The 20684-nt window shown below is 37.8% G+C and overlaps 1 protein-coding gene across 2 annotated transcripts in view; it reads left to right on the top strand.

The window, feature by feature from the left end:
* The window catches only part of SCAF8 (SR-related CTD associated factor 8), a 101445-nt gene extending 81446 nt beyond the window's left edge, over window positions 1–19999 (top strand). For both annotated transcript variants that reach the window (XM_068938651.1, XM_068938650.1), the window contains exon 21: window positions 18977–19999. The gene's annotated coding sequence lies outside the window, so the exon portion shown is untranslated. The remainder of the gene's footprint in view (window positions 1–18976) is intronic.
* Window positions 20000–20684: the final 685 nt, after the last annotated feature.

Raw genomic sequence — 20684 nt, 5'->3', positions numbered from 1 at the left:
TGTGGTTGCTTAGTGCCTACATGAAAAGGGAATAGACAAATATGGAGTAACAGAAAAGAATGTAAACAAAACTTGTAACAAGGTAAAGGTGAATTTAGAAACAACACTCGTGTAGCGAAAGTCTTTGCTAGCGTAGTCCATAAAACTTAGTGTTAAGTTAAACTTAGTGATAAGTTAAAGCCTAATAATGTTGAAATACACCGTAGGTTTGTCCTTTTGTTCAGTTCATGTTTCTGTTTCTCAGTTTTCTGTTTCCCTGACATTGTGATTCAAGGCAGATGAGGTTGTGAGATGATTTTTTTTTTATGAAATCATTTTTTTCTACAGTAGAATGTGCATTTCTGTACAAATAAACATTTCATGAAATTAGGTTGATTTCACTAATTTTCATATTAAAAGAAAGTTAGGAAAAATTTTATACCCATGAACTCTTATTTGATGGAGTTACCTTTGGAAAACTTCAAAATCTTCCACAAAAATGGAGTTCCATCCTCTGCACTGTTGTGTTTGTGATCTTTCAAACCTCTTTCCTTGAGATTTTCCTTCTTCCTATCTGCTTCCAGAGGCACTTCACGTAGGGCTTTTCTTATTTTTGGCAAAAGCAGAAGGCAGATTTTTCATTAGTACTGTGAGGTGATACACTCCTTAGTTTTTAATTAGATTTTGATAAAGCAAGGACATTTTCCAGATTGCAAAATATTTAACTGAGACACATTTCAGTGACGTTTTATTTGATATATGTGTATTAAAACATACTTCAATGCTACTAACGAGTATCCATAAGCCCGGGGTATTGTTTGGGTAAATATCTTGTCACCCAGCTCCTTGAAGTTTTAATTATTCTCTCAAGCTGATGATTTTCCTGATACCTGACTGCTTTTAGTCCAGTATGATATTTAGCATATCTCTTTTAAACAGAAAAAAATTTATAGCATTTTTAAATCCCTACTGGAAAATTAGGATACAGATGTATGTATCTTAATTTGTCTCTTCATCTGCTTTTTTTATATGAACTTTGAAACTGTGTTATTGAATTACTGAACTGTTTTAAAAAAAAAAGAAGACTCAAGCTAAGATTTGATTTGTATGAAAGATGCTATACAAAATAAAGCTGTATTGTAGTTGCCTCCACAAATCAATGTGTCATCACATTAAAAAAAAAAGGACTCCTGTGCCATAATAGGTTAGTTTTGCTTTGCAGGATATGAAGATGCCATTTTATTCTTTGCTTTTGAGGAATCTTTGTTTCAGTATAGGAAACAAATCCCTCTACCTTTACCAGATTTATTTAGTTTGTTAGTGTATAACTCTTAAAAGTAATCAATTCCAAGATGCAGCAATCAGGCACTCTGTAGTAACGATAAAATAATAGATTTCATTCTCAGGGGATATGGAAGTGCATTGTTCCCTTCCTTTGATATATCTGTTCATCCTGAGTTTGATAAAGAGCAGAGTATATATATGCAAGCTTTTAAAGACACAAATTCCCCAGTATACCTGTGTAAATCCCAGTGGAATTGCCCCTAGGAAGCGAAAGCAGATTTTGACCCTGTTTGGTAGTTCCCCTGAAGTCAGCTGTATAGAATAAAACCATCTGCTTATTCTAAGTGCGCTTATGAATGTGCACTTATATAATCTTTCGTGTCAGTTTTTCCTTTCTCTTCCCTCACAACATGTCTCATATATTTAGGCTTCACTTTAATCTAGAACTTCCCAGCCCTTGCACATATCATCTTACTTCCTAAGACACTGGAGCCCATAGTTAACTTTGTGTCCAAACATTTTGACTTTAAATACTTAAAGAACAATGCTGAAAAGGGTCGTGGATTTTTTTAAATCATGACCAGTTACACAAATGTACTATTTTAACTTTCAAGTTCTATTCTTTTTCAAATGAAATAGGAAAGTCACAGAATATGAAATTTTCGTGGCAATGATTAGAGCGTTGTGCCTGCTGAATTTCTGTAAACTCCGTCTTCCTTGTCCTTGTTTTGCAGAGGTCAAAGGAAAGTATAATATTAACTTGCATTAACCTTGCATCATCATTGCATTTTCCTTTTTCTCCTTCTTAGTATTTCAAACACCTGAGCATTTTGACTAGCATGCCTCTGCTTCCGTGCCATTTCTGATGAGAAGCACCCCCCGTTTTATTTCTTATTTGAAGGAATCTGGTGCTCTCATCTAAGTACATCAAAACTACAATTTCAAAAAACTCAGGTCAGTCAGGTGTTTCTGTCTGTGTTGACACCCTTGTCTTACAAGTATTGCTAATTCATAGAAATATTATCTGTTACATAAATTACAATGCAGTGGGCGATTAAGTGAATAACCTCGTGTTAAGGCACTAGAGCGGATCTTGGGTGGCTTGCCATAGACTTTCAGTGTGTTATTGAACAAATTGCTTAATGTCTCGGCGTCTTGGTTTGCCATTCCTGAAAAAGGGATAACAGTCATATTTCCTTTTCCCTGTCCTTTCTCTTACCTGTTTAAAATGTGATCTTTTAGGTGAGGAACTTTCTGTTGCTGTGTGTTTTATTAGCTTTATGTCATGACTTGTAATAAGAAGTACTGTGATGTTTTCCTCATGTAACATCCGGTATGCTTCACTGGAGATTTTCACTGAATTGTTCAAGAAGAATGAGGATACTTTCATGTAATTCGGGAAGTTATGGGCAAATTTCCTGTCCTTGGTAGCTCATGTTTCTTTTCTGTGCCCTCATTCTCTAGTTAGCATGGTTTCTTCAGCCTTTATGCCTCCAAAAATGTCTCTAATAGTTGTTCAGCTTGCAGCAATCTAAAGAGGAAATCTTGTGTAGGAGAAAGAGGAATATTTACACTACATTCAGCGTTTAGCTGATGCCAGCATTCAATATAAAGACTAGAGCAGATCTTAAATAGGGTACTCTTACATGATGAAAAGTCAACATTTTCAGGAAATGGATAATGTCTGATCTGGCTGCATCATTTTATAGGCAATTCGTCTTCAAAATTATCCTTCTTCATAGGTCATCATGTAGTCTCTAGAGTGACCTAAGGAATCAGAGAAGGAAATAATTCTTTAGGAGAGTATTCCTTGGTTGGCCATTTCTACATTGCAAACTTTTCTGTCTCACGATAATATTTTTTCTTTTATATTTTTTCCTGCATTTTCCTGACCATTACAACATACAAAACTGATTTTTTGTAAACGGTACAGCCTCCTTAATTGTCTACATTTGTAAATAAAAGCTAATGTAATTACACTGATTTTGAAGTCATACCTGGAAAATCATATACTCATCAAAAATGTTTTAGGTATGGAATGATTATATACTATAACCTGAGGAAGTTTTTCAGAAAGCAGTTAGATTTGACAGAAAAATAGGAAGAAAAAATGAATAATTGACAGGATCAGTTTAATCCCATTTATCCGTGAATTTGCTTTTCAGAGGGCGAGAACTATTGTTTGTATTGTCATGCAGTGAGACAGTTTCAACTTGCACAGTACACTCTCCAGTCTTTACAGCTCTTCTAATCTCTGTGTTCAAGTGATCAAACCTAATAGAGAACATTTGGTGATGTCTTCATTGTTTTCTGTTTTCCTTTTTTTTAAACAGTGAATGCTTTATTTTTCATATATAATTTTGTTTAATGCTAAAACACTGACACGGTACCATGGAAGCATTACACTGCACTCTGATTGCATACACAGTAGGTTGTAAAATGGATTTACTCCACTTTGAAGGCTTGAGATCAAGGCAAGGTGCCTTTATGGGCAGATACACTGTAGTCAGACACAACTTTGACTTTAATATGGGAAGAACCTACAAAGAAGCTTGCCAGGATTGCGCAAGACCTGAGAATGCGCACCCTAACAGCAGCTCCCAGCCTTGCAGCCTCTGCCTCTCCAACTCGATCACTACTGCTAGCCAGCTTCCACGTAGGCTCATTTTGAAAAGTCTATCTTAACTACTTCTGTTGAATTCTACACCTTTTAACAATAAAAGAGATCTATTGTGAAATCCACCTGTGTACAGGCCAAAGCCACTTGAGTAAGCGCCTACTAAGCTTGACCACCATTGGGAAGCAGAACTTCCTGAGTACGCTGCAGGAGCACAGATGGCTCACTTGGCTTTCTTGGCGCACCAGGAAATTGAGTGCAGCAAAGACACCTGCTTTTCAGCAGTCGACAGTGAAATCCTGGCAGCAGAACAGCCTAACATACAGCCAGTTACGGGAGACAAACGCTCTTGTGAGGGGATCGGATGAGAGTCGTCCTTTACCTGATCTTTTTACTCCAGGACTCTTTTACAAAAAGTGACAAAACGTGAAGGCCTAGTCCTCTGCTTTCCTCTGATGAAGCCTGTCCTCCTCGTTCCCTGTCATACGTAGGTTTCTGATGCTTTGGTCAGAGCTTATATTGATAGCCATGCTCAATTTGCCTGCTTCGTGCTACCAGATCACAAACCTTGCTAGTAGGGCTAGCGTCTCCCCTCCCGGGTTGTTTGGGCAGGGCAACTCATCAGTGTGCTTTCTCATTTACCACCTGCAGCAGCCTGCTGCGCTCCCCTTCGCTGGAGGCTCCATTACGTGGTCTCTTGGCGTGTCACCCTCACTCCTCCACGTACCATTTGCTTTCCCTGGACTACTGTCTTAACGACAACCCTGGGCCCCACCTGGCATTGCTACAGCCTCAGTCCTGCCTATTCCTTTTAAAGTCTGTTCAGCTCATTCACAAGTGTTATATACCTAATTAATTACTCTGTATTGGTCCCTATGAACCAATGAAAAAGGTTTTTGTCAGCAAAGATGAGACAAATAAAGGTACGGCTGGATATGAGTATGTAAAACAATTAAAACAGCATACAGCAGTGACTGAATGTGCGCTCTCTGCTACTTCCACCCAATTGAATTAGTTAGCTAAAACTGATATGGGAGATCCATCCCTTGTCCTGAAGGCTCAGTCCTTCCTGGCAATTATTTCAAGATAATTTACAGTAGTGCACATTGTTCTATTTAGTGTCTTTAATCTAAAGTGTGTTTTGTTTCTGTGGTTGAGCACTGAAATGTATGGCTGGAAGGGGTCTCAAGCACTTACGTAGGCTGCTCACCTGCTTGCAGGTAGGATCCAGCATACCCGTGCTAATCTTGGCAGATGTTTGTCTGAGCCATTCCTACGACTTCCTGTGACAATATTATGGACAATCCCTACAGATAACCGCTTGCGGGGCTGGCAGTCCTCATATTAGGAAGTTTTTCCTAATGTTTCATTTAAATCTCCATAACTGCATATTAAGTGAGTTACTTGTCATGTTAATGATGGACATAGAGAACAATTAGTCACCATCCTCTCTCCATAACAAATTCTTACATATTTTAAGTATGTTATCATGTCTTCTCTTAGTCCTCTCTTTTTCTAGACTAAACAATCTAATTCTTTCAACCTTCCTTTCTTCTACATCTGTTATCATTTTTTGTAGCTTTCATCTGGATTCCCTCCAACTGTCTACTTCCTCTGAAAGTCTGGTAGACAGAGAAGGATACAGTAATATAGTCAGGGCTTTGCCAGTGCTAACTGGGGAAGAATAATTACTTGATTTGCGTATAGTATTATCATGAAAATAAATCAGACTGCCTTTTTCTGCAACTACATATCATCCTGATTTATAATTTGTTTATACATCACTAGAAGTTCTCTGCAGATCCTTTTTGCAGTACTCTTGCCTAGCAAGTCTCCTTTTTAAATTTGTGCACTTGAATTGTCCTTCAGTAGTAATTTGCACTTCTCTTTATGGATTTAATGCTGATTTCAAAACATCTATCCAAATTACTGCCATCATAGTGAATTCTAATCTGGTCTTGTAAACTGCTTGCAACCTCACCCGGTTTTATATCGCACCAGATTTTATAAATCTCTCTCGTTACTGAAGTAACACATCCTCAGATATATTAGGCATCAGAATTACAACTAACTTTTTTTGAGAACCCTGATGAAAAGGAATGATTCAGTATCACAAGTTTTGTTTTTTGTTTTATTTTTTCGGTGAGTTACGTTTCCTGTGCATTTTGGCTATGCCAGCATACATAGACTCAAGCTCACTCAGGTTTCAGCCACAGTAGGCAATGGTAAGATTGCAGATGAGTCTGTGCAGAGCTTCAGGTCACTACAGCAATATTCTCTGACGCACATCTTGTTTCGAACTAGCAAGGCTATTCTGTGCTGCTTTTTTTTTTTCCTAACACATTTGTAGGGTCTTTTCTTGTTATATTTCATTTTCTTGCTTGTCCCTATGTTAGATTGGTAGATTGTTTGCTATTCTCCCCAAATTCTAAGCAACGCATCCTTATTGATGCTTCTTAAATTACTCCTTTGGGGTTTTTAGGGATTTTAAGGTAATGAAATAACTGCTGTTATACCATCCTGCTCGCTTACTCTGCATTGGGCTCATTCGCTATTGTGCCTTTAATTCTGCCCCTCTTAGAAGCTGTGGGCTCATCTGAACTCTTTTCCCCTTGGACTTCCTTTGCTTGGGGGCTTCATGGATTAGTCCTTGCAGTTTGCTGCAATCTAGATTTTTTGAACTCCACTAGCATTTTCTACTACTCTTATAATTTCCTTTCCTTTGAATCATGAAATCTTTCATTTTATAATCACTTCCATTTAACTTTCTTTTCATCACAAAATTCTCAACCAACTTTTCCTTGAAGTTAAAGTCATGACTAAAACATCACCATCTACTTATGTCTTTTGCCACTTTATGGCCTCCTAGATTACTTACTCAGCAAACACTTGCGTATCTTTTCCTTCATAGAAATAAAAGACATTTTTAATAACAAACTTTGTCCCTCTGCAGATTCTGACAGCCTTTTGAGTTTTTATCTGGTTTCCTGGCAGAATTCTTCTATCCAGGAGGCCAACCGAAGAGACTCTCTGAGGTTGTCACCTGTGCTGCTCCTTAAAGTAGCCAGTAGGATTTTTTTATGAATTAGTGAGCTAATCCTTTCTGCAAAGCAATTGCAACTAAAAAGCACAGCCAGCTCTGACCTCTGAGGCCTGATATGATTTTAAAGCTTGATCTACCTCTTTTTAAAATGACTTTGGAAGAAGTTTCTTTAAGAAACTACAGTGAGTGATGTGCCTCACAGTGTAATGGCAGCCACAAAGTGATTAGATATAAGACCTTACCTGTTTGGACAGATAGTAAACGCACAGTGTAATGTGATCTTCTCAGAGCTGAGGACAAAACAGAGCTAAGTCTGACTGGTCCTTCTAAAACGTATATGGTATGAGAAGAGATGAGCAAGATATATCATTCCTTTATTGAATAATCAATGTGACTGTTGGGCTTAGACTAAAAAACGATGTTATAATTGATCTGTCTTGTATTATGGGCGAAACTGCAACCCTACATCCATAGCCTTTTTTTCTTTTTGGACAGGATGTATGTAGTTCTGCTATTTGAGCATATTTCTGGTTTTCTTTGTTAAAAATGGTCTGTAATGGTTTTTTCCGACCTCTGTAAATGGAGGTCAAACAGCCACATTTCAGTTAAACCAGAGACGTCTTTTTAGCCTTTTCTTACCCTGCTGTCAGTGCTATTTCAGTAGCTCTGTGGGAAACAACATCATTTTTCTTTCTTCTGAGGCTCCAAATATTAGAATTATTTTAGGGGAGTGGTTTTGGGTTCAGTTTGTAGTCAGACTGATAGGTTATATATCATGTATATTATATAATCCCTGTAATTTAAGAGTCTACAAGGAAAACAAAACATTTATTATATTCTGAGGCACTTCCAGGGGGTGAATAACTATGATTAACTGAATAAGCCATTAGCTACCACTATTACTCCACTCAAAAGCAGCTGAAATAGCATCTCTTCAGTGGTAAAAATATTTGGCAGCACTGCAGTTGCAAAAAAAAGTTTACAAATGACATTTTTTGGAAGGTCATCTACATTCTTAGGGGATGCCAAAGAAATTATATTTAAAGGCACCAGGCTGAATTTTCCGAGGCTGAAGCTGTTCAAGATTATTTTTTTCCTAAATACCTACATTTAGGCATTTTAATAGGTATATAATTTAGTGAATGTTATATCTCCCTAATCTTATGTCCCTATATATTCACATATACATACCTATACCTACATACACACACACACACACACACACACACACACACACATATATATACACATATATACACATATATATATGTGTGTGTGTGTGTGTGTGTGTGTATATATGTGTGTGTATATATATATATATGTAGTAATTCAATGATTAAAGTAGCTATGATGATAAAGTTTACTTTGGATTTATTATATCTTCTCACTCAGTTATCACCATTATATTATATGTATTCTGGTCGGATCTTCTCTGTGGTAAATACATTTTTTCAACTATTTGTATTGCTGCTGAGGCATATGCTACAATAACAGAATAAGATACATTCTGGTTCATTTTATAATAGTAGAATTGTTAATGAGATACTGTTAGCAAAATTTTTTATTAGTGATAGGAGTCAAAGAACACAAGCTGACAGTTAATCACCTTCTTTTACTTTGGATTTTTTTTTAAATGCTGTTTTGGAGTTGAGGTAGATCATTCTTTTTAACACGTTTCCAACACCTTCTACTGCAATGCCTTGTTCTATTTACTAAAATCTTTGCTTATAGTAAAGGAATTTGCCTTTGTGCTGAATTTTTGTTCAAAAGTAGAAACATAATATTTCTTCAAGGTAAAAGAAGAGCCTGCAGATTATTTTTGAATTGAATATTCTTGATAGCTTAATCTGATTGGAAACGCTGTCTGATCTCTGAAGTTTCTTTATCTTCCTCTGGCTCGAACAACTTTGTATAATGTCAGATCTCTTCAGAAGTTCTGGTAATAGTTACCGTTAGAAAAGATCAGAGTAATTAGCAAGAAGATTTCTGTTTTAAATGCTTTGGAGAACAGAAATGATACGAATTTGACTATGTTGCTCTCTGGAGATTCTTGGCATCGATAGGCAGACTATATTCCTGTGCTGGTGAGAGATGATGCATAACTTTTTTCAGACGAGGTAGTCTTTATTGGTGCTACGGAACAAAGATTTTAGCTATAGCTGTAGTCTTTTTTAGAAAAATGATAATCTTTGCACAATTAAAGTTAAATTTGACTTTGATTTTCACTGCTATTTCTGAAAAAAATTATATCTAATGAATACAGTGTATTTTCAAAAGTAGAAGGTTTTTAAGAGCCTGTTGTTGAATGCCCTCCGACTTTGAAGCTTCACAAGGTTCCTGAAGAGGGCATGTACAAAAGGCATCATTTTCAAAGCATTGATATCAGGCAAATGCCAGTAAACTACTGTTATTAAAAGCTAGATCCAATTCTTTCTTTGTTGGACTGATGGATAAAATAGTGATAATGGAGTTTTTTTATTGCTGATGTTAAGAGTCGCTTGGTCTGTACTTTAGAAGAGGAAGGTGGATTCAGTAGCTGGTAAGATATTAAATTCACTTGTCTACTCCACTAAAATTTCTGTTGGTCCTGCAGTAATGTGTAGATGACTGATTTCTTCAGTATTTCTCTAGTTATCGTCATTAATAATATAGAGCTATTTTAGTTACTGTTTATTAAGAAGGACATTAAAGATTGTTCTTTTTCTAAATACTGAGATTTTAGCATTTTAGAATGCCTAAAATCTCATATGAATAAATGTTGAAAGAAATTATATTGAATGGTTAGTCCAGTTAAACCTACAACGTAGATTTAATAGTAAGTCAGAGACTATGGCTGTAATAATAGTGGACATAGTCTTCAGCAGGTACAAAAACCTTGCACAAGCCTGGGGACACTGTCATTTGACAATGATTATCAGAGACAATTTTAAATATTGTAGTATTTTATTAGCATAACTGAAAAGGATGTGTGGTAATACCAATATAGATTCAATCAATTTTTTTCTAGAATTTGCAGAGAAAGATTGCAGAGACTGTTAAATGGGGTTAATGGCCTGAAGAAAATAATTTACAGAAAGATTATCCACTGCTTATTATCCAGTGCTGGACAGATTTCCCATCAATACAGAGACATTTACAGACTAAGCAGATATGGGATTAAGAGACATTCTATTTACATGATTTATAAATCTAATTAAAGGTGCAAAAATGTTTTAGTGCCAGGCCCTGTAAGACAGAAGCATCACTGAAATTATTGACTTTCTGATCAATAACAGTTAAGGTCACGGACAAATCAAAAATAGCGGTAGATCGTAACTTGTAGCTAGCATAAAGTTACTTGAGGCGTTAATTAAAGATGATTCTTATAAATAATTAAATTTAAATGTAGACTGATATTAGTCAAGCAATTTTCAGGATCTTTAAGAGAGTTTGTAGGTTGACAGGTTCCACTTCCATGGCTATTCATACATTTTTAATTCACTAGGGAGGCAATTCCTGCACTTGCAGCTATTAGGAGTGGTATTTCCACTGCAGAATGGGAACAGGAAAGGGGATATGGGAAGAAAGCTCTTCTCCACTGGTCTTCTCCATGGTCACCACTGAGGGGCGAAAGAAAGGAAGAAGACGAAAGTGTTGGATAGCAAAGGGACATGCAAGCAAAGCAAATACATTCGTTCTGCAGATTGGTAAAAGCCTAGCAGATAGCTGCGGATAGGTATCTTTCTTCCAAAGGAAACACTGTTAAAACATTATAATGCTGCTGTGAAAAAGGTAAATGCTATCTTAGGACGTATGAAGCAGGGTCCTTCCAGTGGAGGTACGGAAGTCTCAGGACATATGAAGCAAAGTCCTTCCAGTGAAGGTACTGAAGTATCAGTGCCTTTATAGAAGAAGGCCTTTGGAAGGATATAGGATGCAAGTCTCATCAGCCACGTTCAGGAAAGGTTAAATGAAACTGGGACAGACACAGAGGCGAGCTATTGGGAAAGAAAAGGAAATCTAACAGGCAAGAGGAGACTAACAGATGTCGACTTATTTAACCTAGTAAAATGAAGCCTGGGAAAGAGACTGTGAACTTCCTCTCTCCAAATGTCTTAAAGTGGTAAACACCAGAAAAACAGAAAAGGTGCTTATTGTAGACACAGACGTGAGAGATATAGACAGATCATGAATAAGCGTAAACTGCAAATGAGAAAAAAGGTTTCTAGCCATCAGAGCAGTGAATTCCTGGAACAGTAATTAAAACAGAGTTACAGAACAAAAAACTTTTAGGATAGAGCTTGGTCAGTTTATGAAAAGTAGTAGCAGGAGTCCGGAGTCTGACCTTCCTCTTTTGTGTTCCCATGCTTTGTGTTCCTCCTATCCCATATAGCTAAGGGCTATGGACAATTTAAATGTTCCTGAGGTTGTCCTTGAGAACTAGAAGTTCCTAAACATTTAGTGAGGTGAGACACAATAATAAAAAAACAGAAAGGGGCTTTGGCTGTAAGAAAAGAGAAGAATCTGGGTCTGTTAGTTCACAAGTCCTCAGCGTGGTGCAGCCCTGACAAAGGCACAGAGAAGTGTGAAAGCGTGAAGCCCAGTTCAGTGTAGTGCTGATGCTTTCAGTTTAAGCTCACTTCTTTGGCGTTGTTGGGAGCCCAGCAGAAGAGTTCACAGAGTTACTGCTTTGAGACAGTATAGGACACTGCTCTGGGCTGCCAGCAAACTATTTGTTATGTGCTTGCAGCTGATATTCAGTGACTGTGAAATGACGTTTTATCCACTTTGTCCCCATATGACCCGTTACAGGTGTGCACAAACTCTGCAGCTGGGAGGCAGCAAGCACCAGCAGTGGCTACTTCTTAGCTAGCTGGCGGTGCCTTTCAGGTGGAGAGGTGCTGGGCTGTGAGCACTCCGCTGCTTGCCTCCGCTGGTGCTTTAAGCTAGAGGAAAGCTGGAGTGAAGAGCCATTCAGTACAAATTACCGGATTCCCCTGGACCTAGGAAGCCAACAACTTCCTAAATCAGTCCCAGCTGACTGTAGGCTGCTCTGGTTCCCGTGAAGACAGAGACATATAGGTTAGTTTAAACCCTTCAGCAGAACTGCAGCAGGGTAGGAGCAGTCCCGCAGCGAGGTCCTGCTCTCCCAGGAGGCAGAGGATCATACAGCAGAGATGCTAACTCTGCAAACTGACTCTCAGCCTCTCCTGACTGCGTGAGCACGCCCTCACTGCATCAGAGCAGCACAAGGTTTGCTCAACCTGCCGCGTGCGTGAATATGACTTTGCCTTGAGGCGAACCAGAAGCATTCATGCAATCCACCCACCTGAGGAGAGATTAAGGACGTTCATTGTTAACACCTTTCCAGTATTTTTTTTTGCAGTTCCCAGCTTAAACACTGAACCTTACTAGAAACATGCAAATGAGCCCTATTCACCATTAATGTGGCAAGTGTGTCAGGAGTTGGCTCATGATCAAGAGCTCAGTTGTGTAATTGTGTAGACACACTCCAAAACTAACGTAAATCTTTGTCTTCCTCATGGCAGTACAGAGTGTGGCAGCTACTTTAGCCTGCAAATCTGGCAGACATCAGATTTGGATGTTTCTTGTCTTGCAAATGTTAGAAGTTCAAAAATCATGTCTTCAAAAATTATGAGACTGACTTTAAAATTTTGAGAAATCTTAAAATTAATACTCTGGAAATCCCTTTTATTTAGCCTTCTATTTTTCTAAACCTCTTCTGAGTCTATCAGAGCATAAAGTCATGTTTTCTGCTTCTTCTTTGCATCTACAAGCATGTAGCAATAAACTAAAAGATGAAAACTCAGGTTGCCACATAAACAGTTCTCTTCAGAAGGTGAAGCTTTACAGAAAAAAAATCACATCATGAAGCTCATGAGAAATTCTCCCGAGTTGACAACACTGTTTTTGATAAACGAAGCCAAGAGCTGAGTTTGGCCAGAGTTTGCACAGCTGCAGTAAGGATATTGCTTGGATCACGAATCTCTTGCTGAAGAAGGCTATGTAAGAAGTGAAAAAAGCCAGGCACAGATTACGTGAAAGGAGGGGAAGAAGGGAAGAGCTCAGGGAAAAGATGGCTGTAGTCATTGGCTCATGCAGTGCAGTGCATACAGGCAGGCAGACTGCTGCAAGTTTCCCATCCAGAGCAGAACTCATCCAGTCCCCCTGAAAGTTGCTGGGTCCCAGGCTGTATTTTTAAGGACTGGCAAATGGATTATCCGCTTACTTTGTACTCTCAGCATAGAGTGTAATGTATCATTGGACTGTTTGCTTCTAGCTGATGTCACATATACCACCACATTCAATGCAGAAAAGCTTTTTAAATCAAGCAGAATTTTTGATATGCTCTATTGCATTCTTTCTAATAATTTTAAATTGTTTTAAAGAATGGTATATATACTATTTTTGTTTAGTCTAGAATTTTCTTATATTTTAAACTGTTTCGTGAGATTGTCAAATTGGGAGGTTCCTGCTGGTTTTAAAAAATATTTCTAAATAAATTCTTTAAAAAATTGGAGATTTCACTATCCATTTTGATAAGTATAATCAGAATTCATTGCATTGTAGCTTCCCTTCATGGTTTCAACACTCTTAGATATATTACAATGCTTCTGTTTAATGTTTGCCTATTAATTTGTTTTAAAACATCAACTGTGAGCATTTTTGTATAGTACAAGTACAGGATTATTACAGCAATACAAATATTGAACATCATTACTCAGTTTTCCCAAAAAACATTAAATTGACTTGTATAAAGTGTCATCATAAGTTTTAAATTTCCTGCTGCCAGTTTAACATCAAAATATATGACACCAAAATATACAACGTGGCGTGAGGTTCCAAATATTACCTTGATAGACTCCCATCTAATGTCAGGGGAGGAGACTTCGTAATTTGACACAGGTGTATAAAACCATCAGCACTTCCTTACTGTACAGGTTAAGATATTTGAAACTTCCAGAAACACACAGATCAGGATATTTCATTATCAGTAGTCTACTTTCTACCCAGAAACTTCCACTGCAATTTTAAGTCATTTGAAATGCGTATGTTTTACGCTGCTTGCTGACAACATCAGGAATTTTTTAGCTATTAATTTATATTTGGTTACTTCAGTCTTAATTACACTGAGTGTTACTAGTTTTCCTTCTGCCAACCAACATGTTGATGTTACACTGTTATACATACACACTTTTATATTTGTTGCTTTTGAAAAAGTGAGTGGGACTCATCTCAGCTAACTTTATCCTTGCAAAACATTTACACAGCAAAACTAATTGCTTTTTCTCTGTAATAGTGGGAGGGAGACACCCACACACCTCTTGTGGCTGCTTCCTGCCCCTTACGTTGGACGCTTAGCTGAGCATGGGGCAAAGTGTCCTCCTGAGGTGCCTATCATTGACTGGCTATAGGTAGAACCTAGGTAACTAGCTCTGGCTACATATGTGACATTTCTAGTGGATCTGGTTGCCTAAAAATAATAGTGTAGTGCCATTGGAGATACCCTGATAGATCCCAGACTAGTAAGGTGGGCTATCTTTAGGGTGTCTAAAGTGGCACAAGACACCTATTTCTAGACAACTGAAGCCCATCCTCAGATAACTAAACTTAGGTGATGTGAATCACCCTCACCCTGTTCCATGTCACTGAAGTGATTTTCCTATATATACTTTGAGGGCTAAGAAGAGATTTCTGTGCATCAAGACTATATCTCCGTGTGCAACTTCAGCCACAATCAAAAAGCAGAGGTCACTCATAATAAATGCATCAGATGTTTTAATAGCATGCCGTATTTTACAAAGATTTTTGACCATTGTAAAATTGCCACAGGGGAATCATCTTTATTTCCAGCTTAGATAATTTCAGGCAGCACTAGTATCACTCCGTTAGACTTCATCTCTTTCACCCATGGAAAGGGTGCCCTTCGGATAGCATGTATCAAACTTGGCCTCATGTGTCCCAGAATTTGGCTGTGCTCAGGCAGACATTCCCGTGGGCCTGTGAGACACTTCCTGCTGTGATGACAGGACCCATCCCATGTTTACAAGCAAATACCTCTTCACTTCCTCCCTTTTCCCCAGAGTGACATCATCAGAAACCTATTTCTGGGTTGAGAAATTCATTCAGGTGACCTCACTGTGCAAGTGGCAATGGTTTTGGAGGAACAAAGAAGTATCCTATCCATATATTAGAGCTCAGGGCTCTCCAAAGTACCTGCAGTGCATTCCACTACAATAGGCAAGATCTGCATATCCAAATAAAGACGAGACAGTTCAACTACTACATATTATGCCAACAAGTGAATTGGTGCTGTCCACCTTTCTCTGCCAGGAGATGATCGTGTTGTGGTACTGGTGCATAGAAAATTGGATAGATGCATCTCCTAGCAATTCACCTTTCTGTGACTGCGAAAGGAGATGAACTGGACAGATTTCTAGACCACAAGGGGTATTATGGAAATCTTTTAGGAGAGAAGTCACCACAATATATACATTTTTCCATGTCAATAGAATATCAAGTGTTCTGCTCCTGAACAAGTTGCTACCTGAATTCTCTCTGTTGTATTTCTGACTGAGTAGCTTGTCTTTCCTTCATATCCACTGATGTCAAAAGTCTTGATCCAAGGAAAGGAAGGAAGTTCCTGGCCCTGACTCTGACAAAATGACAAAGGTGGTTTTGGTATCAGGATGTCTGTGATTCTCAGTGAAGTCTCTTAAATCCTTATAATTTAAAATCCCTAGAGCTATTCTCTGAGAATTGAAGACGTCTGCATTATCTCAGCCTCAGAATTTTTCATTTCCCATGATGAGAAGAGGTTTTCGTGAGAATCCTTTTCTGCCTCTGCAGTCAGGCAGTATGTTACACATCACAAAAAATTCTGCTTAGGCTAATTAGCCTATCTTTCCTTCTCATCTTTCCTTCTTTTCCACTAAAGAAAGTAGAAAGCATTTATAAGTACTCTTTATGCTATTGTATCTCTATAATCTTGTATTTTTCAGAAGTGAGTCCGTTTCCTTCTTCTTTTCACTGGAAATCTAATGGGACACGTCCCTAAATATCAAATCAAATGAAACTTCTGATTAACTGAAGGTTGGTTATGTTCACTAGTTCTGTATTTCAGCTTCTGCTGGCCTCCAATTCTTCCAGTCCAGAACTAAAAATACAATGTTGTATGTTACTGTCCAGGAATCAGGTACTCTGTTTCTACTTCAGGAAGCAAGTATTTCACTTTTGTGAGTAGCTCAGGTAGTATAGACAGAATATGCTATAGGATCAAAAGTAGGAAAAGGCTTACCAAATAACCCAAATTAAGTTACAAGAGTGATCTGTGGCTCCTGTAGTTGTGCAACTCGTTTGTAACTCCATAAAGAGTAATGTAAACTCTAATTCTTTCTTTGAAATTATCAGTATGACTAGTTCTGTTGATTTTAGTAATCCAAGTTTAATACATTTCTGATAGAACCCCATAATCAAGGACCAGGTGCAGATGCAAGATAAACGGTAAACAGTAATTATAAGAATACTATAAAGTTTTGTAGCTTGGAGTTTTTTGGAGGGTAGATAACTGATTTATTTCCCAAAAAAGTATTATAGTGATATGTCTTTGTTGTTTTCTACGTGGAGATTTCCATAGAACAAAATTCAGTTTTAGGAGGCTATGGAAAACTTCCATTAAGCTTAAATTCAACAATATTCCAGTAGTGTGAATGCTTCATAAAAGTAGTTATATGGGTGTAAAATCATTTGTTAGCAAGATTATGTGTTCTCACCTGAAATTTCTTCTCCATGATACTTTCATTTTCAAACTATGTTACAAGATATTTGCTGTATTTGCTGACATTTCCTGCTTTATTTTAATAAGACTCTATGGCAAAATACTTCATTTGAGCTAGGGAAACTAGTCTAGATTACGTTATTATTAAGTGAGTGTGTAACTGATTTGGAAACCATATGCAGAGAGTAGTTCTCAATGATATACCAGTTCTACAAGTCTATTTCCTTGTTCTCATATTATTTGATATTCTCATGGATGGTATTCTCATTGACAGTCTGGAGGAAAGGTTAGAAAATATGCTTAATAAGCTCATAGACTAGAGCAAGTGTGTTAGAAGCAAGTCTTAGAATTGAAAATGATCTTGATAAAGTGAGGGAATGGCCTAGAAAATGCCAACTTTTAAGCAGCTAAATTAGGACAAATGCAAAACTATACATATAGTTAGAAGTAATCAGCTGCACACGAATGCCAGCGGGAAACTGCTAGCCAAGTAGCACTTCTGCCGAAAAGGTCTGGTGCCATAACGATGCCAAGCTGAACATGCATCAGCAATGTCATGGTACTGCAAACAAGGCCAGCACTACTCTGGGCTGTATGAATAGGAGTAGTAAAGCATAAAATGTAATTATTTAGCTCTTCTCAGCCCTAGTAAAGCCTCAGTTGAAGAGCTTTACCCACTTGCAGGAACTGCAGCTCAAGTAGGATGTGATCCTGCTTAGAGAGCATTAAGGAGAGGCCAGTGAGACTATTTGAAGACCTAAAACACATGGGCCTTCAGGGAAAGATTAACGGGTTGTTTAGTCTCGAAGCGAAGAGGCGGAAGGAAGACCTGATAGCAGCCTTCAAATAGCAATAGGTGTCTCTAAAGACGATTGGACCGTCATGTATGCTGTATGTATGGAAAAGGAGTAATAGGCTTAAATCACCCCAAGGATGATTTAGTTTAAGCATCAGGAAAAAGCTTTAAGCAGCAAGGAAAAGTGGAGGTCTGGAATAGGTTGCATGGAGGGAATTCATGTCACCTTCAGCCTTGCAGATGTTTAAACCAGTTAAACAAACATCAGCAGGCATGGCATAGGTATCCTGTCTTCAGATCAGGGCTGATGAAGTGATCTCTGAAATCACCTGCTAGCGCTGTTCCTTTAATGATTTCTGTGGATGTGAAAATGATAAGGATAAAAACTGCACAAACAAGAAGCACTTTGGATATCTCCATGAAATTACAGAATATGTAACAAAAAACCTAATAGGAGTTCTGTAATTTATTGCGTGACTTCTGTATTTACATTAGATCTATAAGCAGTTATACTTTTTCTAATTTTGCCCACATCAGTAATGACTGAAAATTACTACTGTCTGATGGTTTTGCGAATGGTCTTTGTGAAATAAATAGGTAAACGTAATCAGATTCCTATGGTAGGATACAAAACAGAGCTGTTTGTTTGCTTTGTACTGAATCTGTAGCAAATATATACTGCAGGCGCAGTCTTGATCTTGCCTTTTCTCAGTCTGTGATACAAAAGGTTGGTTTCCTGAGAACCAGAGTGCCTGGTCTTCACAGAGGAGTACCTGGATAAAATGTAATCGTCAGAAAATCAGAGTAGATAAGTCAGTGGTCTTTTCTGACCCTCAGTTCTGTGAAACCCATTGCATTAAGTCATTTGTAAAGGGATAATAAGTGATGAATAAACGTTATCAATACGTAATGCACGTGACTAGTGTGTATTAGACAGTTACACACCAAACTTACATAAGCAGACCATTTCCTGGTCTGTTGGATTCTTAGTCATTCATCTTATTAACCTTCCCAGTTATTTATGAGGTACCTTATGTATAGTGTGTGTGAGAGACAAAACAGCACTTTTAGCTAGCAAATCCGCTATAAAAAAATTCTTCTTTATAGACATAATATTTTAATGAAGATTTTAAAATTAAAATTCTATTGATTTTAATATTTATTCTATTAATTTCAGATTTTAAAATTAAGCTACTGGAGAATGCAGTGGCATACTAACAATATTTTTAAAATAATATTGATATGTTTAATCCCAGATAATATGTTAGGAACCGTGCAATATAAAACACCTTTCTCCTTCGTAAGCGTCCTGTAGGTAACAGTGAGTTTGTAAACCTCATCAGAGGTTTACCTCCTCAGAAATCTGTTATTTATGAAACAGTTGCTCTTGGTCTCAGCTCTCATTTACAGGACTTTTTAAAAATTGGAATTACACTCCAGTAACCAGTGATGACTAGTTATTGTTCCTTTTGTCAACAGGCAAGATGAAGGAGGTTCTGGCAGCTTACCATGTCCCGGGCTCTGCAGAGTTAAGCGAGACGTGCTCCCATGCGCTAGCGTGCATCACCTCTCGGCTCGGGGCTGACGTGCTAGAAGGATCCCAGCGCTGCAGACTGAGACGGCTCTGAGCACCTCAGTACCCCGTTTCTGCTAGAACCCAGGGATGGCAAATTTACATACCAGTATTACCTGTCTGGAGCAGGTTTAATTTTATAAATTAAAACCATAAACTCTATGAGTTTCTAGACCATATTTGTGCTGTTGAGGATGGTCTGCTCAGATGAACAGTTTTGCGTCCATCGGAGAGACAGGTTCTTCTGCTGGACCAGAAGATGACAGTGGACTGTATATTGTAACTGACACCATTTGTAGCATCTCCTAGCGCAAATAATTGAAGAACAGGTTGCAAGAAAATCCTTTAGGGAATAAGATATGTTTTGTTTTGATCTACAAATTTTACAAAATGTTTTGTTTTGTTTTTTAAAGATAACCACTTTTACATAACACTACATGTGCAGTCTGTGTGCAGCTCTTCACTGTGGCTATATTCCAGAGATGACAAATTCCTTAGGAGACACCTGAACCTTTTTAGATTTGTGATGAACCCTTAAATTATCAAAATGTCATAAAAAATAGGAAACGTTCCAGGGCTTTTATTTGACTAGATGTCTCCGATTACTTCTTGTTAGTGTCCTGAGAGGCAGTGGACAGAGCAGGAAGTAGTAATGAAATATGAAACAGTGTACTGCATTTCTTTTTTGGAATATGCACCTACTAGAATATGTGTTTGGTCTAACAGCCAAGGGAAGAGAAACAGCTTAACGTATCTGAGCCCTCACATGAAAAGTCTTCATTTTGGGGCAATATTTGCTGATTTTGTCTCCTGAATAGCTGTAGAAAAGAAGGAATATGTATATGCCTCTCCATATGTGAAAAGGACGTACTTGCCATTCCTTTATTTATTTTTGCTCTTTCAAAAATTAAAGTGCCAGTTATTTGGAATGCTGTAGTCTGTGGTCTCTTTAAATTTGGTTAGTGAGATCCTTTCAGCAAGATCATTCCCATTATCGTGTAACTGCATGGTGACCACAGCTTTGGGCCTGTATAATAAAGATCTGAATTCAAAATTTTGTTTCTGATCATTTTCTCTACTTTTATGTCATATCTCCAAGTGTTTGATTGGAATCATGCTTATTACTGAACACTGTTTGGAAGAAGATGTGAAAGAAAAATGTTAGAGAGGAAAGTACAGTTGGACTGTTATTCTCCTTTGCAGCATTATTTACGCCACCTTAAAGGCAGAGGGATACAAAATGTTAGTACATCCAAGAGTGATGCTTACATCCAGTTTGCACACAAGGCCCCAGGGCAAGAGGGGATTAGGCTCTTCACATCTCAAATTTATGTTCTGACCAAAGTATTTGACATCTGGTCTCCATTAATTAATAAACCTGGAAAGGTAGGGGAGGAAAAAGCTCCAGGAAAGCTGAGTCTAAACTGGCTTTGATTTGCTGTGTGTGTGATATATCGTGCTGAGCATATGTACGTCAGAATTTAAAAGCTAATTAGATTATTTTTCCTGGTTCTTATTTTCTTTTTTTAATGCTAGAATTTTTAACTCTAAAAATATTCTTCATGTAACATTTACATTTTGCATGAGCAAAGGCTGCATCTATATCCAGGGTTT

Source organism: Struthio camelus, chromosome 3, assembly GCF_040807025.1.
Source record: "Struthio camelus isolate bStrCam1 chromosome 3, bStrCam1.hap1, whole genome shotgun sequence".
Taxonomy (NCBI): Eukaryota; Metazoa; Chordata; class Aves; order Struthioniformes; family Struthionidae; genus Struthio; species Struthio camelus.
Note: the sequence above shows the minus strand (reverse complement) of the source record. Positions and strands in the feature narration are given on the sequence as shown.